This window comes from Protopterus annectens, chromosome 7.part0, assembly GCF_019279795.1.
Source record: "Protopterus annectens isolate FY-2018-M chromosome 7.part0, PAN1.0, whole genome shotgun sequence".
In the NCBI taxonomy this organism is placed as follows: Eukaryota; Metazoa; Chordata; order Ceratodontiformes; family Protopteridae; genus Protopterus; species Protopterus annectens.
In genome coordinates this window covers 605,121,468-605,145,732 of record NC_056739.1, presented here as the reverse complement: position 1 = coordinate 605,145,732, position 24,265 = coordinate 605,121,468, and positions in this window count along the sequence as shown.

Here is a 24,265-nt window from a genome sequence, read left to right as displayed (position 1 = left end):
CTAGAACAACTGCACACCACTTACTAATTCTGTCCAGTGGACTACAGATACAGGCATATTGTATAACAATAGTAGGAGGCTACTGCAGCACAGGGCAGATTCACATGACGGCAAGGCATCTGTCGTCAGCAGTGTTAAGATGCTTCACATTCACCAAATGCACAGATATTGGCAACATTGTTGCAGACAGTTTAGGTGCAGGTACCCCCCCCCCATTCTCCTACACATGTGGTATTAGTTATCCCAGATGACTGTCATCCTCTCACATGTCCAGGTGAGAGCCACCCTCATCATTGCAGAACACATAGCATCACTGTTACGAAATGGTATCCCTGGATGTGTGCTACATTCACCCCTGGAGGACATAGCACCACATGACAGACTGATATTAATCCCTGGCCATACTACAGGGTATGTACCTGAACAGTGCCATACATACACAGTGGTCCCACACCAATGAGGAGGAACCTCTACTGACCCTGGGAACTACTGCATCATATGCACAACTGGCCTTGTGTTCTAAGCTATGGAAGTGTTAAGTATGGGCAACATGTACAGCAATATTACATATGTTTATATTTCAGGACTATGTACACACAACCTATCTCATGCACATACCTATAGATAGTGAACTATGATATATTTGGAGGTGTCACAGTATACACAGGATTAACCTGCTACTTTGCATTACCTGTGTTTGTGGCAGCTGTAGCTGTGCCAGTGGTGCTTGTTGCTGCTTGCTCCTTGCTGCTTGCTGCTGCTTTTGCTGCTGGCTGTCCTTATATTTGTTTGATTTCTCTCTCTGTCTCTCTCTCTCTCTCTCTCTCTCTGTAGGTTTTGTGCAATGAATGTATTGCATGAGTGTAGTGTGGGTACTCAATGCTTTTGTAGGTATCTGCATAGGTCCATGTGATGGCCTCTGCACCAATTGTAAGGCAGCATTTGCTAATTGCATGCAGCCAGGTGTGTACTGATTGCATGTCTCACTGTGATTTCAGGACACTGCTATAAAAGGGTATGTGAGATAGGCGTTGCCCTTCAAGATTGTAGGGCGTGGACCATGCTGGTATGCTGTTGACAGTGTTCTGTGAGTGTGAAGGTTAGTACATCTCCCATGCTTCATGCTGTGTTGTAGATTCAGGTTGCTGCATTTCTCTTGCCTGTTCCCTGTAGTGAGTGTGTATGCATACTGACACCTACAACTATATGTCATATGTATTACTATATAAATATATATATATATCTGTGTACATATACACACTTTCATATATGTACATTAGCTGACATTATTGGGTACAAGCTAACAATTAGCAGGGCTGTTTCTGTTAACACTACACTAGTATGGGAATCCAGTAATTGGGACTATAAAAGTCTGCCTGACATGCTTTAGTTAGTAGTCATACTATATTGCCTTTATCTTCATTCCTACTATTACATGTTCCACTTATTTAGCACTATATTCCTGTATGAGAGTCATGGCTTAGTGGTAGGTCATACAGACTAGTGTTACAATGGTCTTGGGGTAGGGCCTACTAGTATGCTTATATTCTGCTTTTGACTTGAGTATAGGGCCTATCAATCAAAGTGCTGGAGGCACCTTTAAGCAGTTAAAGGGGTTAGTAGGTCTCACAGGAGCCAGGCTGTGTTGCAGATTCTGGTTGCTGCATTTATCTTCACTGTTTCCTGTAGTGAGTGTGTATGGATACTGACACCTACAACTATATTTCATATGTATTAATATATATTTATATATATGTTTGTGTAGATATACATACCTTCATATATGTACATGACATGCTTTGGATAGTACACCTCCTATATTGCCTTTATATTGATTCCTACTATTACATGTTATATTTATTCTAGCAGTGTGTTCTTGTAAGGTAGTCATGGCTTAGTGGTAGGTCATACAGACTAATGTTATGAAGAGACTGGCAGTGGGAATTTATTTTTCTTTGCAAACTTTCAAACTGAGTACAGAGCCTGTCAATCAAAGTGCTGAGGCCACCTTTAAGCAGTTAGAAGGGTAAGTAGGTCACACGGGTCAGGCTGTGTTGCAGATTCAGGTTGCTGCATTTATGTTCACTGTTTCCTGTAGTGAGTGTGTATGGATACTGACACCTACAACTATATTTCATATGTATTTATATATATTTATATATATGTATGTGTAGATATCGCACCTTCATATATGTACATTACCTTACAGTATTATGTACAAGCTAACAAGTAGCAGGGCTGTATCTGTTAACACTGAACTAGTATGGGAATCCAGTAATTTGGCCATTAAAACTCTGCCTGACATGCTTCGGATAGTACATCTCCTATATTGCCTTTATACTGATTCCTACTATTACATGTTATATTTATTTTAGCACTGTGTTCTTGTAAGGCAGGCATGGCTTAGTGGTAGGTCATACAGACTAATGTTAACAAGGTCCTGGGTTTGGGACTGACAGTGGGAATTTATTTTTCTTTGCAAACTTTCAAACTGAATACAGGACCTGTCAATCAAAGTGCCATTAAGGCACTTTTAAGCACTTAAAACCAGGTCTGCGCTTGCTGAGCTCACGCATCTTGACTGACGGTGAGCTCCGCTAACACAAGCGCACACCCGCACTAATTTCTTTGAAAGAAAAGAAAAAGGGGTGACAGGAAAGTGGTGAAAAGGGGTCACAAAGAGGGTAAGACAGTAGGGAAACAAGCGTGGGATTTGCAGGAGGGATGTAGGTAAGGCCCATAGATGCCCATGTCTTTGGCAGCAACAGCTGTGCATTTCCATGTATTTTGGTGAGACATTGGAAACCTTTCACCCCTGAGAGAGGTGTCAGGACAACATTAATATTTGTTGTAGAGCCAATTGTAATTAACTGTTTCAATGTCAAGCAGACATGTGTGCGACATGGACAGCTATGTATGGGGCGTAATTTTTTTGTGGGTACAGAGTGCCCTTTTTTTTTCAGGTGAGAGTGGTATGTCAGGTGAAGGAAGTCGGTATAGCTGGGGAGGTAGGTTGGGTAGGTTAACAGACAAGACGCATACAGGGGTGGTGTATGACACACGTGGGGGGGTTAAACAATTGACGGGGACGGAGGTTGGGATATCCGAGATGCATGAGCCCACAGATGGCAACAGTGGAACTGATATCCCCACCCATAGGCAGTTGCCACTGTTCCTTCACAGCCCAGGATGGGGCTGTGTAGGCGGGGCAACGGCCGGGGCCGTTAGCTGTGCCACACGAGCCTCGAGCTGGCGTAGGGGCCCAAGAACAGAGTCTTGGATCTCCCTTCACACCACAGACCGGACACCTTGGAGGGTGAGTGGACGAACCCCTCCAGCCACACTTGCAGAGGGGGGACGGGCCGCATCCCCTGCAGCGCTTCCACCCGAAGGTGGCACAGGGCCACCGGAGGGGGGTCCGGCCTGGGCATTAGTGCCAGGTGCAGTCGCCAGCTGATGTGGGAGAGGTGGGTCCGCTGGGACCTGCCTTCCCAAGCGTTCTAGGTTTGTGAGTAGTTATGTTAGTTTGGGTTAGTGGCATTTTATTCCATTCAGATTAGTTGTAACAGCATGCATTGGTATTCCCATCAAAAAAACACCCAGATATTAACACCATTGAACAAGGGGCATATCAATATCACATGCATTATTTGAACAGAAATACACAGTCAAACAACATGCAGGGTTGATTAATGGCAACAGGCCATCAAATTTGCAGGTATGAACAGGGCACATGCACAAACAGACATGCATATAGTTTTGAAACGGACAAATGTCCATGATTAATGAAATGTTCACATACCATTATTTAGTGGGTGTTGTTATATGGAATTATAGGGTTGGGTGGAGATAGAAAGTGATGACACATTCATATGTTACACATTGATTTACATTTGTAATAGGTACACAATTAAGTTGAGGCTGATGTTTCAAAATAATTTTTATTTGACTGTCATGCTACACCTGTTACAAATACATCACTATCCTACTTATTTTGAATCTGATCAGATACATCATCCTGCTACACTTTGATGACAGGACAGGGGACAACTATGGCTGTTTAGTCTGTCAGATAATCATTCATTCTATCTGCATATTGTTTACTGTGATCACCATATACAGAATTTGGCCTAGACATTCCAGATTCTGACACACTGAAATCAGTTTGGGATATTAAGATGTACTTTCCACATGCATTTAGTTCTGTAGAAACACACTGGGGCTACTATATTCAGGGGTTATTACTACCTTATTTATTCATACATGACCCTTTCTGTCACTCTCACACATCCTGCAACTTCACAGTTCAGGTTGGTACTTCTAGGCTTTGTTCACATATTAGACTGGTGGTGATTCAAACACTTTCCAACAGCCTCACTTCTGTCATGATTCAGCATTTCAATAGGGGATATATCTCACATATGACTACCTCAGATTCTGAAGCTATACTCTTGAGACTACTGCAGGTTACACGATATTTAATTAATGGTGGGACATCTGTATTACAGCACTGTTTAATTCTATCAATTATATTTCCAGTTACACTTGCATACTGATGAACTTGTTGCAGCCATACCTGCAGACTTTCAATTCTTGCTTGCACATTATATTACTTTTAATCAATACACTGTAGTGTTCTGATACATGCTACAGTATAATATTTATTTACAAGTAATGGGTGGGGTTACTAACCTGCATGGTGGCGCAGTCGCACCAGCCTACGGGCATACATCTCGCGGTTGGCAGAGCGGACACCTGCAGCTGTAATACGAAAGAAGTAATATTGGACTACACATCTCCATGGTATCAGCCAGTTGAAATCCTTACATACATAAGCAAAATGTAACTTACTCAGTAGTGGGGCGTTGGGCATATCCCGGGCCTCCTGGATCCATTCGGTCAACTGGTCTTGCTTGCGTCGCTTCAGGTCTGCATGGTGGTGATGGACCTGCTCACCAATGCGTGGAATGCCAGTAGCACTGGTCAGATCACGAGCCAACTGGTCCCATGCCTCTGCCCTATACGCTCCCCATGAGACCTGGCCCTGCATGAGTTGGGCCTCGTGATGATGGACAAGGAGCCAGACCATGTATCTGGACTCCTCAACGCCCCAACGCTGTGCTCGAAAGCAACGTCCCTCACCTACTCCACTCATTCTGACTGCAGGTCTGTTCTACAATCGTTTCTGCTGTGTATTCCCGCCTATGGGGCTTATATATGCTGCTTTTCCCGCACATTTCTCTGATTGGCCGTTTTGGAATTGTATCTACTTCACTGTAAATGCTTTATCATGCTCCATTCTGGATTTTATCCCATATATATATGCTATTTCTGCATTTCTAGGTATTGCTCTCATGGCTTAGTGGTTTAGTTCCTTGACTCTAGTGCATGGTATCCTGGGTTCGAATCTGGCAACTGATTTTTGATTTTCCTGATAGAAATGAGTTGAGACCTGTCAATCAAACATGCCAAAAGCACTTTTAAGCACTTAAAAGCAGGTCTGCGCTCGTTTGTGCGGAGCTAACGCATGCACACTGACAGTTAGCTTGTGGGAGCGGCGCGCAAACGATGTGCGCTGGGATAAACCTTAATTGGCTAGTGACACACATGTTCAGCTCAGCACAGCTTGTTGCAAACAGTTTTAGCCTGTTAAACCAGTGCTTAGCAACGGGCACGCAGTTTGCACCTTTTTAAACACTACTCAGCTACGGGCAGTCTGTCTCACAGCAGCTTAGCTATCAGTACATTTCTGACTATTTTTATCATTGTGTTACTTCAAAATTTATGCTCCATTTCATTCCATTTTACAAAAGGGAATACTTTTACATTTGTACAATACTGTCAGGGGGCTTTTTAGTGCTTATTTACAAAAAAAAGGTTGTTGTGGGGGCTCGAACCCTGCCTGCCTACTCTTAGGCCAGCAACTCTACTGCTAAGCTATTACTACTTGGCTTACTTTGCATATTTAGTTTTTATATCCTTTTCCACTGACTGCTAACTGCAATTGCGCTAGTAGCACACCCGCGCACACGAGCGCACACAGTAGCAAACATTTACGGGGTTTAAAAAAAATAAAACAGGTTTTAATTTAATTTTATAACATCTCTTCACTTTATACACTGATGGTCTGTCGGGGCATGTGTTGTGTAGTGTGTTTATTCATATTTCCATGGCCTCTCTCGTGGCTGTTTACTTTTAGCCATTCTAGTCTTCCGGGGGCATGTCCGCTTGCAGGGCTTAGCCTACAGACACATCCCCTACTCTCTTACACGGACCGTATAAGAGTTACTAGTGTGATTCAGCATGCCTCATGCACCTCATGCATATGCATGACATGCTGACATCACACCGTTTAACTGCAGCCTCCGTGTAAGAGTTATAACTCTTACACGGAGGCTTCGTGAATCTGGCCCTATATCAGCTTATCTACTACAGTATTTCAGATATGTCCCTATTTTCATGGCTTTCTCCCCCCACTATGTCAGGCTTGGTCCAGATTCATTGCACTAAGGAGTTCTGAGCATACCTCTCAACTGGCCAGATTGTTTCAGAATGTCCAGGTTTATTGCTCATATTTCTGGTCTGTTCCACAGATTCATTATTTTTATTTCCCTGGTAAATCACTGTAATGATCTGAGAATTTCTGTTAGTAAATGATGACATACATTTCAGTTTCAGAACTCACATCCTTCAGAACATGTATGCTGAAACAAACCCTGTCACTCTGTCAACATTCTACATTTATAAGAGCAATATTTAAAATATGTCCCTAGTTTTGGCCCATTGTCTCCCATTTGGACAGCCTTTGGCCAGACTTCTTGCACTAAGAGGTTGACAGATATGGTTCTGAGGTATGACTCCACTACATGTTATGAGTGTGTATATATGTGTATATATATATGTATATATATATATATATATATATATATATATATATATATATATATATATATATATATAGTTTTTCTTTTCTTTTATATATTTATATCTATCTATATATATATATTTTATATGTATATCTCGATTTATATTATGTCTATATCTTTCCATATAAATGCATCTCCGTACATATAGACCTGTGTATATGTATATATACAAAACCTGACTGATTCTACAGAATATTTTCCCTACTGTTGAATGACTCTACTGCATATGTTTGAAAAAGCATTAGCAATCCCTACAGCTCAAGTGGTGTAGTGGTACATTGCTCTGCCTATGGTGTACAGGGCCCCGGGTTCGAGACTTGGCAGGGCTGATTATTTTGTTGTTGAGCAGAACAGTGGCTGATGGAAACAGAGTGATTAAAGCAGTTGTAAGCTGGTTTGCATGACACTAAGTGATGCTAGCATACAGTTAACCACACAGATGCTTAATCTGTGTTGGCTTCACTTAGCATCATGCAAACTCACTTACTCCCACTTATTCTTACACCCATGCTAATTTCCTTAAAAGAAAAGAAAAAGGGGTGATAGGAAAGTGGTGAAAAAGGGACATGCAGAGGGAAACAATGTGAAAGCGAGCTAGGGATGTGCAGGACAGGTGTAGGAAAGGTCCATAGCAATCCATTTCTTATACAGCAATAGCTGTGCATTTGTACAGAATTTGGAGGTAAATTTGGACACTTGAACTCCAGAGAGAGGGGTGAGGAGAACATAAATGTGTTGTCAAGCCAATTGGACCAGTTTACATATGTCCAGTGGACATGTGTATGAAATGGACAGCTATGTATGGGGTGATATTTTTTGGGGGGAACAGATGCCCTTTTCTTTTTTTTTTAAGGTGAGAGTGGGATGTTGGGGAAGGATTGTGGGTACATCTGGGGAGACAGGTTGGGTAGGGAGACAGACAAGACAGCAGACGGGTGGTATATGACACATGATTGGGTAAACACATTTGATGGGGAGGATGGTTGGGAATCCAAAGCCCATGGGCCCCCATATGGTTATAGTAGGACTGAGACCCCCACCCATGGGCAGTCACCACTGCACCTTCACGGCCTCAAAGGTGGCTGTGCTGGGGGCTGGACAGGAGAGGTGGCCTGCCCATTGAGGTGCACCAGGCAGCTCTCAATCTGGCGCAGCTGCTCTCCAAACTTGGATCGAAGGGTGCTGTGCACTAAACCTCGGACCTGAATGCGGATGACAGCCTCCTGTCTACGCCCGCTCTCGGGGGGGGTAGGCCCTGTCCCATGAGGCGGTTCCACTCGAAAGTGGTGCAGGACCAGCAGATGAGGGGGATCAGGGTTGGGTCCCAGAGTGCTGGGGCCTGGTGCCACGGCCAGATGAGGTGGGACAGGCAGATCTGCTGGGTTCTGCCTTCCCAAATGCGCTATGGTGTTGAGGTTTTACAAAATATGTCGGTTAGTCATGAACAACACATTTCAAGATTAGTGATAACAGCATGCATGGGTGTTCCAATTAACCCCATAAAAGATTTGAAACAGTTGCATAGCAAACAGAACACATGCATAAATGGAACAACAGTATGCATTGTAACAGCATGCCAGTAACATTGACAGCAACAGGCCACTAACAATGGTATCTGAACAAGATATGTTAACATCCAAGCAATCAATCATATTAACAATAATATAACACAAGTTCCAACATTAGGGTTGGAGCACAACATACTCATAGTATATGAGTAATAATTATTGTTGCAGATGGGTGGGGGGGGGGCAGAAAATCCACTAACAAATGTTTATGCTTCTATTTTTCATAACACTACTGTTCAGTACTCTATGGGTCTGCCCTCACTTTACAACTACCTGTGCCCATAGCTTCTGTAGTACATACATACCTATTAAACTGTCGGCCTGGAATGGTATGAGGCAATCTGTGACAATTCTGGGTACATGACTATAGGGGACTCATACATGTCAGGGTTACATATCTGGCACAGGAGGGATACCCTGAACTGCTATGTGAGTGTGCTACTGGCATACATCAACTGGTTTCCTATCTGTGTCCAGGATTATTTGCAGCAGTGACCACTAGCTGTGACAGCGTGACACTTGAGAGACATGTACTGGAAACATACCTCTCAACTTCTTAGAGCATGAGATCTGGACAAAGCCATACATAAGAGTGGGACAAAGGCCCATAAATATGGACAATTTTTAGATATTGCTCTTATAAACTTGGAAAGTTGATGAAATAACAGGTTTTGCATTTGCATGGCTTTTCTGATGGATATGACATCTGACACTTGTATGTCTATCATAATTTTCTAACGTCAGTCTATAATGGTTTGCCACTGATTTGCCATGACACCAATACTTTATGTAAAATGGACCATAAATCTGAGACAAATATTTGGACATTCATTGAATATCTGTACAGCTGAGAGGTATGATTCAGGAAGAGTGCATATTGTATGTACCTACCCTGCTGTCATTTGCAGGCATGTGGTGGGACAATTTTATTTTTATTTATTTTTATTTTACATTTGTTAACCGGGCTAGTCTAGCTGGGTATAGTTCCGTTTTCAGTAGAGGCCCGAGGAGAAAAGCTTCAAAATATGCACAACAGAATATACAAAACAATGTATAGACAATATAAAGGATAAAAGATATGACTGTTAAACAGTGTCAGACAAAATTTGACAAAATCAATAAATCGTATAATACATAGGTAAGAACAGTACAATAGGTAGTTACAGTTCAGTCCTTACAGGGATAAGCTGCAGGATTGAGGAAGAAAAGTGAGAGAGAGAGGTGAGAAGTATAGAATGAAAGGATTAATCAGGATTGCTGCAGGGGCATAACCAATGGATCGTCAGATGGTTTTTGAGGTTTTGTTTAAAAAGAGGCAGAGAGGGAAGTAAGGTAAGTTCTATAGGTAAGTGGTTCCAATGTTTACCTACAGTGTTCGAGAACAAGGAATCACCTGCTTTGTTGTTGGACTTTGTTATGGTGACTAGACGTTTGTTAGAGGAGCGTAGTGAATGAAGGTTTTTGTAGGGGATGATGAGGTTAGAGAGTATAGGAGTATTGTTAGGTTGGTAAAATAGCTTGTGGGCAATGGTGAGTTGCATAAATACCAGAAGATTTTGTAATTCTAGCCAGCCTAGTTGCAGTAGGTTCAGACATGGTGGGTTCTAAAGGGATTACCAGTAGCAAATTGAGCAATACTATTATAGGAATTAGTTAATTTGCTAAGGTTATTTTTTTTAGGTTAGAATAAATGGGTGAGGCATAATGAAGAGTAGAGATTAAGTGAGAGTGAGCAATTTTGGTTCTTGCTGATTGTGTTAGGAAGGGTTTGATTTTGTATGAGGAGCAAAGTTTTTTGTTTACAGATTTTATAGTGTTTATTAGTATACCCTTCATACAGCTACTGGCAACATTTACTTACCTGTGGGGAAAATATCTGTTAACAGTACCTGACTGTTTTTACATTTATTCCTGATTCCTTTTGGGTAGATATGCACACATGTTATTACCACTCCCTGGATTTTAACCGTGTCTGGGTGTGCAAAATTAACAACTAAGCTATTTCTCATCACACTGAGCTACTGGGGAACTGCTGTTTCTTGTTCCAATGGTTTCTCCATAATAGTCTCTTGGGTAGACAGTCTGAACTTGTAATTCTGTGATGCATGCATGACACATAGTTATTGTACTGTGCATTACTCCTTTGGATTACTACAACCTGGAAAGCAAAGGCTAACACAAGGCAATGATGCATGGTACACACATTGATACTTGACATATTACTATTCAGGGTTCAGAGCTTAGTGCAGTATATATTTCACATTTAATTTATATCTCGTTTTGCAGCTACACCATTTACAGTTTCTCCTAACAGCCTGTTCACAGATGCACCTCGGTTAATGTATGCTGTCGCAGCCTTATTTGCTGTGAAGAACCTGTATACATTCTATATATGTCTACAACAACATACCAGAATAAACACAACAGTTTTTTAAGGGTTTTTATTGTACTTCTATATTCGTCAGTCATACTTTTTTATTTATTCAGTTCACACAGTAACGGTATACCTACTAGCAGTATGCAATGTAATCCTTCTTAGCAATTTTAACAAAATACTGCAAAATTGATTTGTACTCACTAGCCTGTCAGCACAGCCTCAGCAGTCTATCACCATGGGCTTCCACATTCACAGCCCTCTCTGCTGCAGCTGTAGGGAAGAAAAGCACACATTATGTATATCTGTCTATCACATTCTCATGCTAGCATTTGCTACAAACTACTTGATAGTGATACTTACACATTACTGGAGCATTCTGAGCCCGTCCATCTTGGATCCACTGGTCCAAGAGTGCCCCCTTCCTATGCTTTAGGTCAGCATAGTGGTGCTGTACGTGTTCACCAGTCTGGGAGATGCCAGTAGCACTGGTGAGGTCACATGTGAGATGGTCCCAGGCCTCTGCTTTGTATTGGGAGCCTTGGTATTGGCCCTGCAGCAGTGTTCCTCATGGTTTTTAACTAGGAGTCCAACCATGACCCTGGACTCCTGAATCCTCCAGTGTGGCACCTGAAAGCACACTCCCTCTCCTACAACAGCCATTGTAGCTGTACAGATGGACTATAACAGATTATGGCTGTAGTCCCACCTGTGCCATTTAAATAGTGAGATATTCCCACCCTTTGCTGTCATTGGACTATTTTGAAAAGGTTATGCTCCGCTAAGCAGTGTACAAATCTGCTAAACCAGTTTTAACACTTCTTAAAGGGGAAGTTGTTGAGTAGTGTCTAACAATGAGCAAATCCACTTATCTGAGCTACCTGCTGCTTACCATTCACATCTTAACAATGGTTACACTTGCTAAGCATAGCTGAGCATTGCTAACCATTGCTCACTTTTAATTTTTTAAACATATCAGAGGACTGACTTCATTTATTAAGTATATATGATGTACTTTATGTGACATCCCTCTATATGTTTTCCTTACATTGACAAGGGGTGTGGCTATACTGTATGGGGCACTTGTGTGTACATGGGTGGTTTCACATGTTATATGCACTCACACTTACACTGTACACCAGCTACACTACTCTGGTTGAAAAAAAAAAACAGTTGCTACATAATTTAAGTTTACAAAAATAATTTTCACACTACTTTCCCATATAAAATTAAGTTGCCTGTCTTGGCACTCAAACCATGAACATCTGCATGTAAAGCCAGGACTCTAACCACTACACTATCTCAGCTTGGAAATTTCACCTGCATATTTGTATTTATATCCTATGGGACGTTTAAGCTATGGTAAGCAGAGGACCATAATGCACACACCCACTTAGCTATGCTTAAACATTTCTTAGCCTAGAAAAACAAACTATTATATTATTATTATTATTATTATCATTATTATTATATTATTATGTTATATAAGTGATTATTGCGGTGTTCTGACAAATCATTGAGGACTGCAATCAGGAAATATTGGTATTCATTTGGCTTTCAGGCTTCTATCCTTCAGAGATTCTTGCTAATACATATCCTGTTTTCTATCAACTTTCTAAGTGTGGGAGGGCAATTTTTCATGTGTCCCTATTTTCATTGCCCCCCCCCCCCATTATTTGTGCCTTTGTCCACATGGATTAAACATTCCTTAGCCTAGAAAAAAATATTATATTATTATGTTATATAAGTGAGTATTGTGGTGTTCTGACAAGTCATTGAGGACTGTAGTCAGGAAATATTGGAATACATTTGCTTTCAGACTTCTATCCTTCAGTAATTTATGCTAATCCATGACCTGTTTTCTATCAACATTCTGAGTTTGTGAAGGCAATATGTATGATGTGTCCCTTTTCAGGGATTTATCCCTCATTATTTGTACATTTGTACACATTTCCTACTTTAGCAGGTTGTGGAGGTGGCATACAGCACTTTTACAATGCAGGGAGTGTGTCACAGAACCTGTCACACACCCCCTGCATTGTTTTCCTGCTGCCATATTTCAGTGTCCATGGACACTGAAAGGATCATTTGTTTAATTTCAGTGTCTGCGGACACTGAAATACTGGCATAATATTAGAGTAATTCTCTAATATTATGCCAGTGTTCAATGTCCATGAACTACTTGAACACATCCCCTGCACTCATTCATGGTTCATGTCCATGTAGGTTGCAGCGCTCCTTCATGAATATGCAAGGCGCGCTGCTGTGCTATATAGACATGAACCACTCTGTGCAGGAATAGTGCTAGTCCTGCACGTAGTTTATTGAATCCCAGTGTATGTCTATGTAATTCTGATTTTGTATCACAGTTCAAAAAATAGTTTCCTTAATTGCACCAATTTGTTCATCCAGTATTTCTGACAGAGTAGTCTGCAGGAAATTTTTAAAGTCTGCCCTCTCATTACACTCCAAAAGATAAGTTCCCAATTACCTATTTCTTCCCTATCACACCCTGAACATTTACAATCTACCTGAAGAAAAATGTTTGGGGTATAAATACACCTATGCAAATGCTTCCAACCAAAGATGCTAAATCTTCTAAACTTTGTTGCATATTTGGGAGCCATACATGTATCCTCCCATTGTTTCTTTGTGAATTGCTTATCTAATCTCTTTCAGTTGATGAACTACAGATTTAACTGATTTGTTTTATTCAGCTGTAGCAGGAGCCAGCTTAAATTCAGAGACTAGGAAAATCCTCATTTTTCTGAGATGTCTGGAAACTCAAATGGCAACCTGACACATTTGGATTACTGTGCAAATACACACATCTCTTAACTGTGTGCAACACTACTGTGGCCATTCCCTGCTGCCCTACCTGGGGGAGCACAACTTGGGTACCATTTAATTTTCTTGGTTTGCATACAGATTAAGCTCTGCAGTGTCCACCTCTGGAAGGTAGCTAGAACACTATTCCTTTATTGCTTTATTTCTCCAAAAGAGACCTAATCTGTAACTCAGGATCAGCTGGAACTGATTCCTCCAAGATGTGCATCATCATCATCAAAAAGATTCCAGATGTGACCACAGTGACATACTGACTGCATCCCTGAAAGGGGTAGGAGTGAGTTCTTTGCATGTTCAGGTATCATTAGTCCCTAGTTATCCACACTAACTACGAAGGGTCAAGTCTTCAGAAGAATATTCAGAGGCTGAAAAATAGGATAACAATCTCCAGGTTGTGGATACACCTCTCCAGCAAACTGTAAAGGCACTGAACCAAAAAAGAGTAGAGGATTCACCGTGTTTTTAGTGATAGTGCTGAACGTAGAAACTGTGTCAGGATAGTAGGAATAATGGGGTTGTCTGTATTCAATTTGTGAGTCAAGAACCATCATTCTAAACAGCAAAGTTTGAAACCAAGAAGAGACTGAAACAGAAATGATGACTTTGTAGTATCTGGATATCATGGTCATGGAGGAGGAGGAAGGAGTTCTGTTCAGACCCTGATCAAAAGCAAATTGGGACTTAGGCAGGGTAATGTACTATGACCTTCCCAGTAATAACAGCATCCTTTTTCTTAGCTGTTTCTCCTCCATTACTATAAAGAAATGTTGAAATTAATAAAGACAAAGTGAAATAATGTAGGGAGTAAGGCTCAAAATCTGTGACAAACCTTAAATATCATTTTAATTAATTTCAAAGGTTAATAGAACAACACACAACAAGAAGAATTTTCTGAATAATAAGAAATGCAAAACTTAAATAATGAGCATTGACTGACTAATCCTCAGCAATTTACCAAAAAGTCAAAACTTATATGAAGAAAACCAGGGACAGTTGTCACAAAAAAAAAAAAAAACATTGCCACCAGTTAGGGCAGTTGACAGCTCAAGAAGATCATGAGGGTTAGAGGGGTCAAGCCATTTAATAAGAATATGCTAATCCAGAGATTGAAGAAGGGCAACAACAGGCAGCAGATGGCCAGTTAGTTACAAGGCACAAAAAAAGACAATAGAAATTAAAGATCATGTTGCATTTTGCTTATGTTAGTAGGTCATCATTTTATTTCTTCTGTTATGCCTGAAAAATAATGTTTTTATTATCTTTCTTAGTTGTCTGCAAAGGTTAAAAAAATGTGTGTAGATGTGCAGACTGTTCCTGAGCAGAATTGCAAACTGACATCAGAGTTTCCTTCACTGCTTCATTGCTACCATAAAATGGAGTCCCACTGCTGCTGCTTTCACTGTTTCTTCTGAAATTTCCCCTCAAGTAATTCATTCCAGACACTTGTTGCAACTCATATTTTTACTGCCACTCTAGCTACTGAATATAAATGAATACATAAATAAATTTACCCCCATGTACTAGCACCACATTTCCCACAGAGCAGTCTGTTTTCTGTTTAAAACTGATGGACTGGTTGACTCACTCATTGATCATTTGGTGTGTGGGTGATGATGTCTAAACCGACATCTCAAAACATTTGGAACAGGAAGCCTGTGAATAACTCAACAAATGTATCTCATATGGGACAATGGCAATATAAAAGAAAGGTGGGTGGGGCATAGCCATGTGCCTATGTGTCACAGCCTGAATCTTCTAGTGATAATGGTCCTCATATTTAGACTATATTAAAGGGGTGACAATGATATGGCTTAGAATTGGATGGGTAAATTAGAACTGGATACATTTTTTAATGATATGAACTACTGCCGGGTGTCGATGCCTGGCGCACAATCATGTTTACTTTCATGTTGGAATTAATCCTGTGACTGGCCAACATGGTTGTGCATCAGTCATTCATACATCTGTCATGATGCTGGTATTTATCCCCCCCACAGCTAGCATTAGACCAGAGACATCTTTGTGCTAGATCCGGACATGGTTCTGCCTCATCTCCTTCAAAATAATTTACTGTACCAAAAGAAGGGAGGGAATTTTGTAAACCCCCTAATCACTAAAATCTTCACCCACCTTTTCATGGGGATGGCCTTCCATGTTATTAGGTGGAGACACAGGTGAATGCAACACTGCCCCATAGGGGAGAAGTTGGATCAGGTATCTGGGATATTTTTGACCTTCTACAGGCAGAATGCAACTTCTGACCACATTGGTCCAAATTCTCTAGAACTGCCCTGTTTGTGCAAATCCTTTCCAGAGTCACACTTATTCCATTGCTACACTTGCCAAACCACATATGCCAAGGTCTCTCATAGTTTCTGCAGGAGGTTTACTGAGAAGTGGCAAGCAGCACCTATCACTAGAATGTTGCCCTCCTCATCTATATTCTCCATATGTTGCTTAGTCTTAGGGAAAAATGTCAAAGGACCATGAAACAGAACACTCATAAAAGTTGCTTTGCTGTCTTCTGTGATGTTAGTGAACTAAAACTAGGCATTTCAGCAGTGATGTCAGATGCCACAGAAGGTTCTTAATTTCTTCACAACACTCACAGGAAAAGTACACCACATGACCTAAAATTCAGTGCCCTCAAGAAACATTTCAAGGACACACCGACATGCTTTCAGTTGTTCTCATTTTTTTGTCATGAGGGTGTATCACAAAGGCTTTAGAGATATGGGACTAAGAGCTTTTCCTACACCAAAATATTAGCTTTATGACTCTCAGATCAGACATTGCAATCTTGTCCTCTTTCTTAGACTTTAATATATAAGGAAATAGCCAAGCAGCTTTAGGAGCCACTACAGTAGTATCTGTAAATGGTAGGACTCGTGACATTTGCTGGTAGGACATACATGCTTTCATCAATATTTGTTGCAGGGAGCACACAAAATCAGATGGCTAACCCCCCTTCTGTCTTATAATCACTAATACTTAATTAAACTTGAGGATGTCACAGCAATTAAGGGGTTCCAGTGTTCTGCACATCCGTTATCAACTACTCCAGGGGAAGGAGTCAGGTAAACATCCTCATGCATTAGGCCTTCTTGTGCAACTGAGGGGGAAGAGGTGTGTAGATATTCTAGCCCTTTTTGGTACAGTAAGTATTAGTGGACAACAGTGCCCAGCTTACAATCATCAGCAAATATGGACAACAAAACTTCAGGAATATTGGTTTAGATATCTGTAAAATAAATGCCAAACAGGAGATCCTAACCAAGGTATCTCTCACATATAACATTGCTGATCATGGTATCCTGACTGAGAGATTTGTTCTGACTGCAGCCTTTCTTCTGCTGTTGTAGACTGGTTTTCCTCCTACCTGTATGGAAATTTCAAGAAACTGGCTTCCAGACTTAATCCTTTTTATCTGTATACTTTAGAGCAGTGATGGGGAACCTTTTGGGCTCGGCATGTCAAAAATTCAGAAAATGTGTATTTTGACTCTGCTGGCATGTCACCCTTTCCCCCAAAGAAAATAGAAAAAATTCTTTACATATTTATTTAAAAAAATGCAGTCCAATCATGTGTGCTGCTATGTATTATAAAAGTAAAAGTAAAATCAGCGACTTACAATAGAAAAAATGATATGAGCACTGATAACTGGGCTTGAAATAGTGCACCAAAAAATTACCCTACTTTTAATAGTAATTTTGAATTGAACTGAAAAAATATGGAACACATTGCATTTGATTTGATTACCATCAATTAATGACTTTATTTGTTGCATTTTAATAGATAAGTGCAGGGTCTCATATTTCTTGTATTTTTGTTGATTTATTTTTTTGATATCTCGGTTGTTGTGAATGCTGGTGTGTCACCCAAAATGTCATGGTGTGTCACCTTTGACATGAATGTCATAGGTTCACTATCACTGCCCTAGAGTGAGGAGTACCCTAGGATTTAGTCCTGGAACCATTGTTCTATACAGTGTTTACACTGTCTTTAGGTGTTTTTTATTAGAATGAAGAGGGCTTAGCTGTCATTGCTGTGTTAAAGTTGGAAAACTGCACCTCTCCATCCCTTAGGAGTGCATGCTGTAGTTAATATATTGATGGATTATTTGGGGATTAGACATCAGGTTTTACACAGTAAATGCTTGAAGTTCAGCATTTTAATAAGTGAGAGGGGAGAGTAGCATGGACCTACAGTTTAGTGACACAAGACGGCTGAACTGACCCATATAAATGAGAATTAAAATACCCGAGTCATAAGGAAGCCCTTGAGTAAACAAAATATATGTGTTTTTTCAACTGCGGATAAGAATATAGATAATTGCCTTGTTTGTATTCTTGTGTTTAGTTACTGCTTTGTAAACAACTTTTATCTGAACACCTGGTATCTATATATCCTGACTTTATAGCTAGGAATAAAGACCAAGCATATAACTCTCCTGGGAAAGACATAAAAGTAACCTTGTTTACTACATACTGTTGGACACATTCCTGACTATGAGAAAAAGCTGAAAGAGAAAGGTCTGAAAGTTTCGTGTGTTTTTTCAGCTGAGCATAATCTTTGCAGTAACCTTTAGAAACAGTGCCAGATCTGGGAAATATGCACATATTTTTGGAAACTCACCATGAATATACATTGACTGTATATAGTACAATGTAATGGACTACCCTGATAGCCACCCTGAAAATGACTGAACCTGGGTTTTTCCATTTGCCAAATAGGGTTAAAGAGAAACTTGTCTACATATTAAGCATCATTTTATTCTTTTAACTGTGATTCTGATACCTGCTAGATATTGATTTTTAAGCACTGTGTAAAGCAAAAATAAACAAATACATACAAACTGCTAAAACATAAACATATGCAGTATTTCTGCAGTTTACCAGATTCAAAACCAACATTCCTGACCTGTGCATTTTCCTGTGTAGAGAAGAATGCTGTCACCTATTACTTTTGCGCTGAGAAAGTGTGTCAAAAATTTTCATATTATTGTATTAAAGAAGAGTAGATGAGCTTTGATATTGTTGGTTCTGAATGAAATTAACTTTGCCCAGTGTTTGGATGAGAAATTAGTTATGACCCATGTTAAAAGATAAGACATAATCATCAGGATACGAAAACATTATTCCCAATAAAATGTCTCTGCTAAGGAATAAAAATTATCAGTAAACAAAAGAGTGCTAGTATCATCAGTAAGTTACCCAATACAACCTACTGAGTATTCATGGTTAAAGAAGTGAGACTTGTGTGGTTGCGCTAGCGATAAGTACTATGTTCAGCAGCTTGTGTAACTAAATATGTAGGGGTTCTACTCTCACAGCAGTCAACTTGACTCTGTGTGTATATGTTAGGGAAATGGCATATTTTAAGGTGTTTACCTTACAGATAAAACATAGAGTTGGTTTGATCCCCACCTTTGGGAAGCATGGCTAGGCTTAAAAAGCCCCCCTGGGATCACTAGCCTAGCAATTATCTGTGGTCTTTCAATAAGTGGGGGTTGGCATATGGCTGTAGGTATTTACCTCCCAGACACAAAGTACTGGGTTTGATTCTCACTGTTGGGGAAATTGGCTAGGCTTAAAATGGCCCACAAGGGCAATTAGCCTAGTACTTACCTATGAGAGGGCCCAGCACTAATCTCTGCTGTACTCTACTAGTTACAATTTTATATTCAGAGAGCATACCCGCAACATCTGCTATTTGGGATCTGTTGGATAGTCAGTTTGAAATCCAGCACATAATGTAGGGGGTTATGTTAAGGTTGTCTAATGTTTCAATAATACCAGTATGGGGGTAGTGTCAAATGCCATGGCCAGATCAAGATAAGAAATGTGCAGAGTGACCCAGTTTATAGCCTCTGTAACATTTTCAAAGAAGATTACTTGGTTTAGAAAGTAGGACCTTCCCTTCACAAAATCAGACTGAGTGGTGTCTAAATCAATTATGTTGCCTTTGCCTGCATGAATAAGTTCTGCTATGATATGTTCCATGGCTTTGCATGTAAGACTGGTAGGTCTGTAATTACCTGGGTCTGTCCTGGTGGGCACCTTTGTGCAGAGGAGCCACAGTTGATGATCCCCAGACATCAGGGACATCAGTAAGACTCTACTTGCAGAAGTATGTACAGATAACTTTTTGGACAGAGCTCATTCGGGATTTTATGCTGCAGGCTTCTTATAATTGCTAAATGCTTTGCAGAGGGAATACATTAAATATTTTAGTTATTGGTTGGTAGCAGAGCTAACACAGCTGCAGTAGTTTTCTAAATACCATCTATCTGTTTATATTTGTTGTTTTATATTTCCCTGTGCAAGTTCTTATTTTGCTATATGTTTAATCTTAACAAGCACATTGTTTAATTTATTTCATTAACACACCCACTTTTATTTATTTATTTCTTGTTACAGGGTGCTAGGCATCACAGCAACTGCCACCACCTGTCTCCTACCTTCTTTCACAGTTATGCCAGACTGTTGCAGGTCTTCTCTCACAATCAACTATCTATTGGTTGGAAAACCTCATCTCATCTGACCTTATTTCTGTATCTTCCAAATCAACTTTACCAGAGCATCTCCTGCTTTCCTGCAGATGTGACCAAACCATCTATTCTCCCTGACCTTCTTTCCAACTGGGGTTAATTACATTGTGCAGATTACTGCCCATCTTAGGCACTTCACCTTCATCATCTCAAGCTTTCTCAGAAGCTCTGCCCACTGATCACACCATTTTGTACACTATGCTGGTCAGCTTCTTTGGCAGTCTGCTTTCAAAAACTGCCCTAATACATTAGGCCAGTAGGCTGCATTACCTCCTCATTCAGAATTTCCTTCTCTCCATGTTTCAGATACTTGAAAATATTAATGTGTTTCACTGTTCCCCTTCTATCTAATTTTCAGTTTCTTTTCATTTGTTGCAAAAAACACTGTCTTATCCGTACTCAGTTTAATCTCTTGTGATTTTTGTTGTGCACTTCAGTTCCCTATCATTTGCAGAAGTTCCCAATCAGAGGCTGCTTGTAGTGGCACACCACCTGCATACAGCACATTTGTTGATCTGTTGAGCGATGTAGACCATTACGAATATGAACAGAAAAGTGGGCTCAGAACTAAACTCCCAAATGGAACCCCCTCCATGAATCCAAACACTGTTCTTATCATTTAACTCTTGTATATAGCCAGCACTAACTCTACTAATGTTTTGGGGACTTCAAACAATTGTAGATCCACTCCAATCAGCTTTTTTATGACCTCTCATATGCTTTCCCCAAGTCTAAGAATGTCCAGTTGGACTATTTTCTCATTCCATTATCTGTATCACTACAAATATTAAGTTAGTTGAACTGCAACCTTAGCTGAATTCCAAATTGCTCATTTCTTATCTTACTCTAATACTAGATATAATCTGTTTATCAGTCACTCTTCTCCAGCACGTTTATGCAGTATGACAGGAATTTGATACCTTTACATTGCCTGTAGTTATGAATGTTCACTATAGTCTTACACACTGGCACTAGAAAGCTTATGGCGGTACCCTCTCCATGTGATGATAGGAGGTACTGCCAACTATGCCAGGAGAAAGAAGGCAGTGGATCTGTAGATGCCAGCACAGCTAGCGTAATTTTGCAAATAATTATATACAATTTGTATATCAAACTGATTTATACAGATGTTTGTGCTGAAAATGTATTTGTGAGGTCTGTTTATGTAAAAATGTATCAACAGTGTGCCCTGCTGGAAGGAAGAGAGATGTACATGCATTATTGTAACTGTTTAAATGTAACAGCATATACTGGAAGTGTAGAGATTAATCTTAATCGACATGACTTTGCAAAATATTCTTGAAATTAAGTTACTTAATGGGTTAAGCTATAAAAATGTTACCAAATACACCACAAGGAGGCTAGCACGTAATACCAAACTCACAATCTTTAAAATACGAACCAGCCAGAAAGGAATACAGCTTACTTTAGTTCCACCAGTTTATTTGACGAAATAAACAGCAAGTCACTCCAGCACATACATCAAGATAAAACACCAAACCACGAACTCTTATAACACGTAAAATCAGCAATGCAGAAGTTCCTTAAACACATAAACGCTATGTCTCCACACTTGCGTTTTCGTTTCTTTCACTTCCTCAGATGCGAATGAATACATTGTGTTAACTCCTTCATTTTTATATTTAATCCCTAATTGAATAATTAATAATGCAGAAAAATTGAGAGGGATATTTTGGAGTACAAAGAAAAAAAGCCGTATCCAAAGCCTAGAGATTTTTTTCCCCAGAACTACAATATAGTTTATCAAGAAGAAGATATAAATGAGGAAGAATATGTGGATAGAAGGGTGGAAAATGTTGAAATAGGTGATGAACAAGAATTTCCAGAATTAAGGAGGTCTGAAAGAATAAGGAACTACCAGAAGAATTTTCAAAAAAACTACCAAGACGGGGGGGGGGGGCGATACAAGAGGTACCAGAACAAGAACAGGTTTTACAAGGAATGGTAATAGATGAAAGAAAGGAGGAAGCCCCCCACCCAACTATGAAATTGATAAGTAAGGAAGGAATGGTTTACAAATTAGAGAATTATAACATTTATAATTATAGTAACTTAGAAATTACGGAAGTATTTTTCAGACTGTTCACAAAAGGTTTGTAGTTCTTACCAAATAAAAAGGCAGACCTTAATAAAGTTATTATAGATTTAAAATTGTTTATAAGGAGGAAAAATCTGGAATTGTTACTCCAAGGACAACATGATAATTCTGTAGATAAAACTAATTTGAAGAGAAAAAGTGTATATAATCCACCTTTAAATCAACAATTAAAGAATTTTGAACTAATGATGGAGAAAAAAATTAGAAAGACTTTTTCAAACCAGTGGGTAGGGCACAATTTAACTAAGGAAGAGAATGAACTATTGCAACAGCTATCAGGAGACCCCCTAATAAGAATAATAAGACCAGATAAAGGAGGGGGAACTATTATAATGGATCAGGTGATATACGAAGCCAAAATGTTGGAATTATTAGAAAATGATGAGCGATATATGAGATCATCTATAAATGAAATAAATATAGCTAATAAAAAGGTATATATTCAATTAAATGACTTAATACTGGAAGGAATGATAGATGTAAATACATATAAATATTTACATGTGGAAAAACCTAAAGTCCCGAATATATTTGGAATACATAAAGTTCATTAGAATGTAACTAGCCCCCCTATGAGGCCTATAGTATCATCAGAAGGATCAGTAACAGCACCGATAGCAAAATGGTTAGACAATAAATTAAAGGGGATGCTGAAAGAAGGGGAGGCTATAGTTAAGGATTCGTGGGACTTATTAAGGAATATGAAGAAAGAACTTTTTGATGAGAGTATTACATTTATAACATTAGATATAGTAGATCTTTTTTCATCTATCCCTCATAAAGAAGGCCTTGAATGGTTTGAAGAAGCTTTGACAAACTATGGAAAATTTACAAATAATGAATTTAGGCTTATCTTGACTTTAACGGAAATGGTACTTAATAGTAATTATCTGCATTTTGAAGGAGAATTTTATAGACAGATTAAGGGGGTTGCTATGGGTGCATGTTGTGCACCCATATATGCAAATATTATCTTAGCAGCATGGGAACGGAAATATGTGTTAAATTCTCAATACAAGAAGTGTTGGAGATTATATAAGTGGTTTTTAGACGACATCTGCCTGTTATGGATAGGGTCAGATGCTGAATTTATAAGTTTTTTATGAATATTTAACCCAAACTACTAATTTCCTCACCTTTACCTACTCTAAAAATAAAAATAATTTGAAATATTTAGATATATTTGTAGGTAAGGGGGAGGGGGAATTTTATTCCAAAGTTTTAAGGAAGGAAAGTTATTCAAATTCCTTTTTAGCGTATGATAGCGCCCACCCACATTTTCAGAAGAAAGGTATAATAAAAGGACAATACGTTAGAGGCAGTAGAATGTCCTCTAGAGATAAGGACTTTAGGGAAGAGTGCAATAAATTAAGCAAAATGTTTCAGGAGAGAGGTTACCCATTGAATTTAATAAAGGAAATTGAGGAAGAAGTTATTAAGGGAAGAAGTGACAAATATCAACCTATTCTAGGAAAAAAAGATGAAATAATGGTAAAGAACATAAATGATAGAAGTGATGAATTTGAAGGACATAACAATTTTGTACTGGATTACAGTGGGCAGGCAAACCAAATCAGAACAATGGTAGAAAATGAATGGAAAAGATTTGGGGAAATTTCGGACTTGGACATTTTATTTAAACACCCTTTGAAATGCACATATAGGAAAGGGAAGAATCTAAAAAACTTCTTTGAAGCAAAAACAAAATGGAACAAAAAAAGTAAAGGAAGAGTAGGTACCTTTAAATGTGGGAGTTGTTCCCAATGTTCCTTTGTATGTTCTAGGGATACAGTATACATAAGAAGTAGGGACATTTTAATACAGAGTAATAATTATGCTAACTGCCAAACTAAAGGCATTATTTATTTGAGTTGGTGCAAA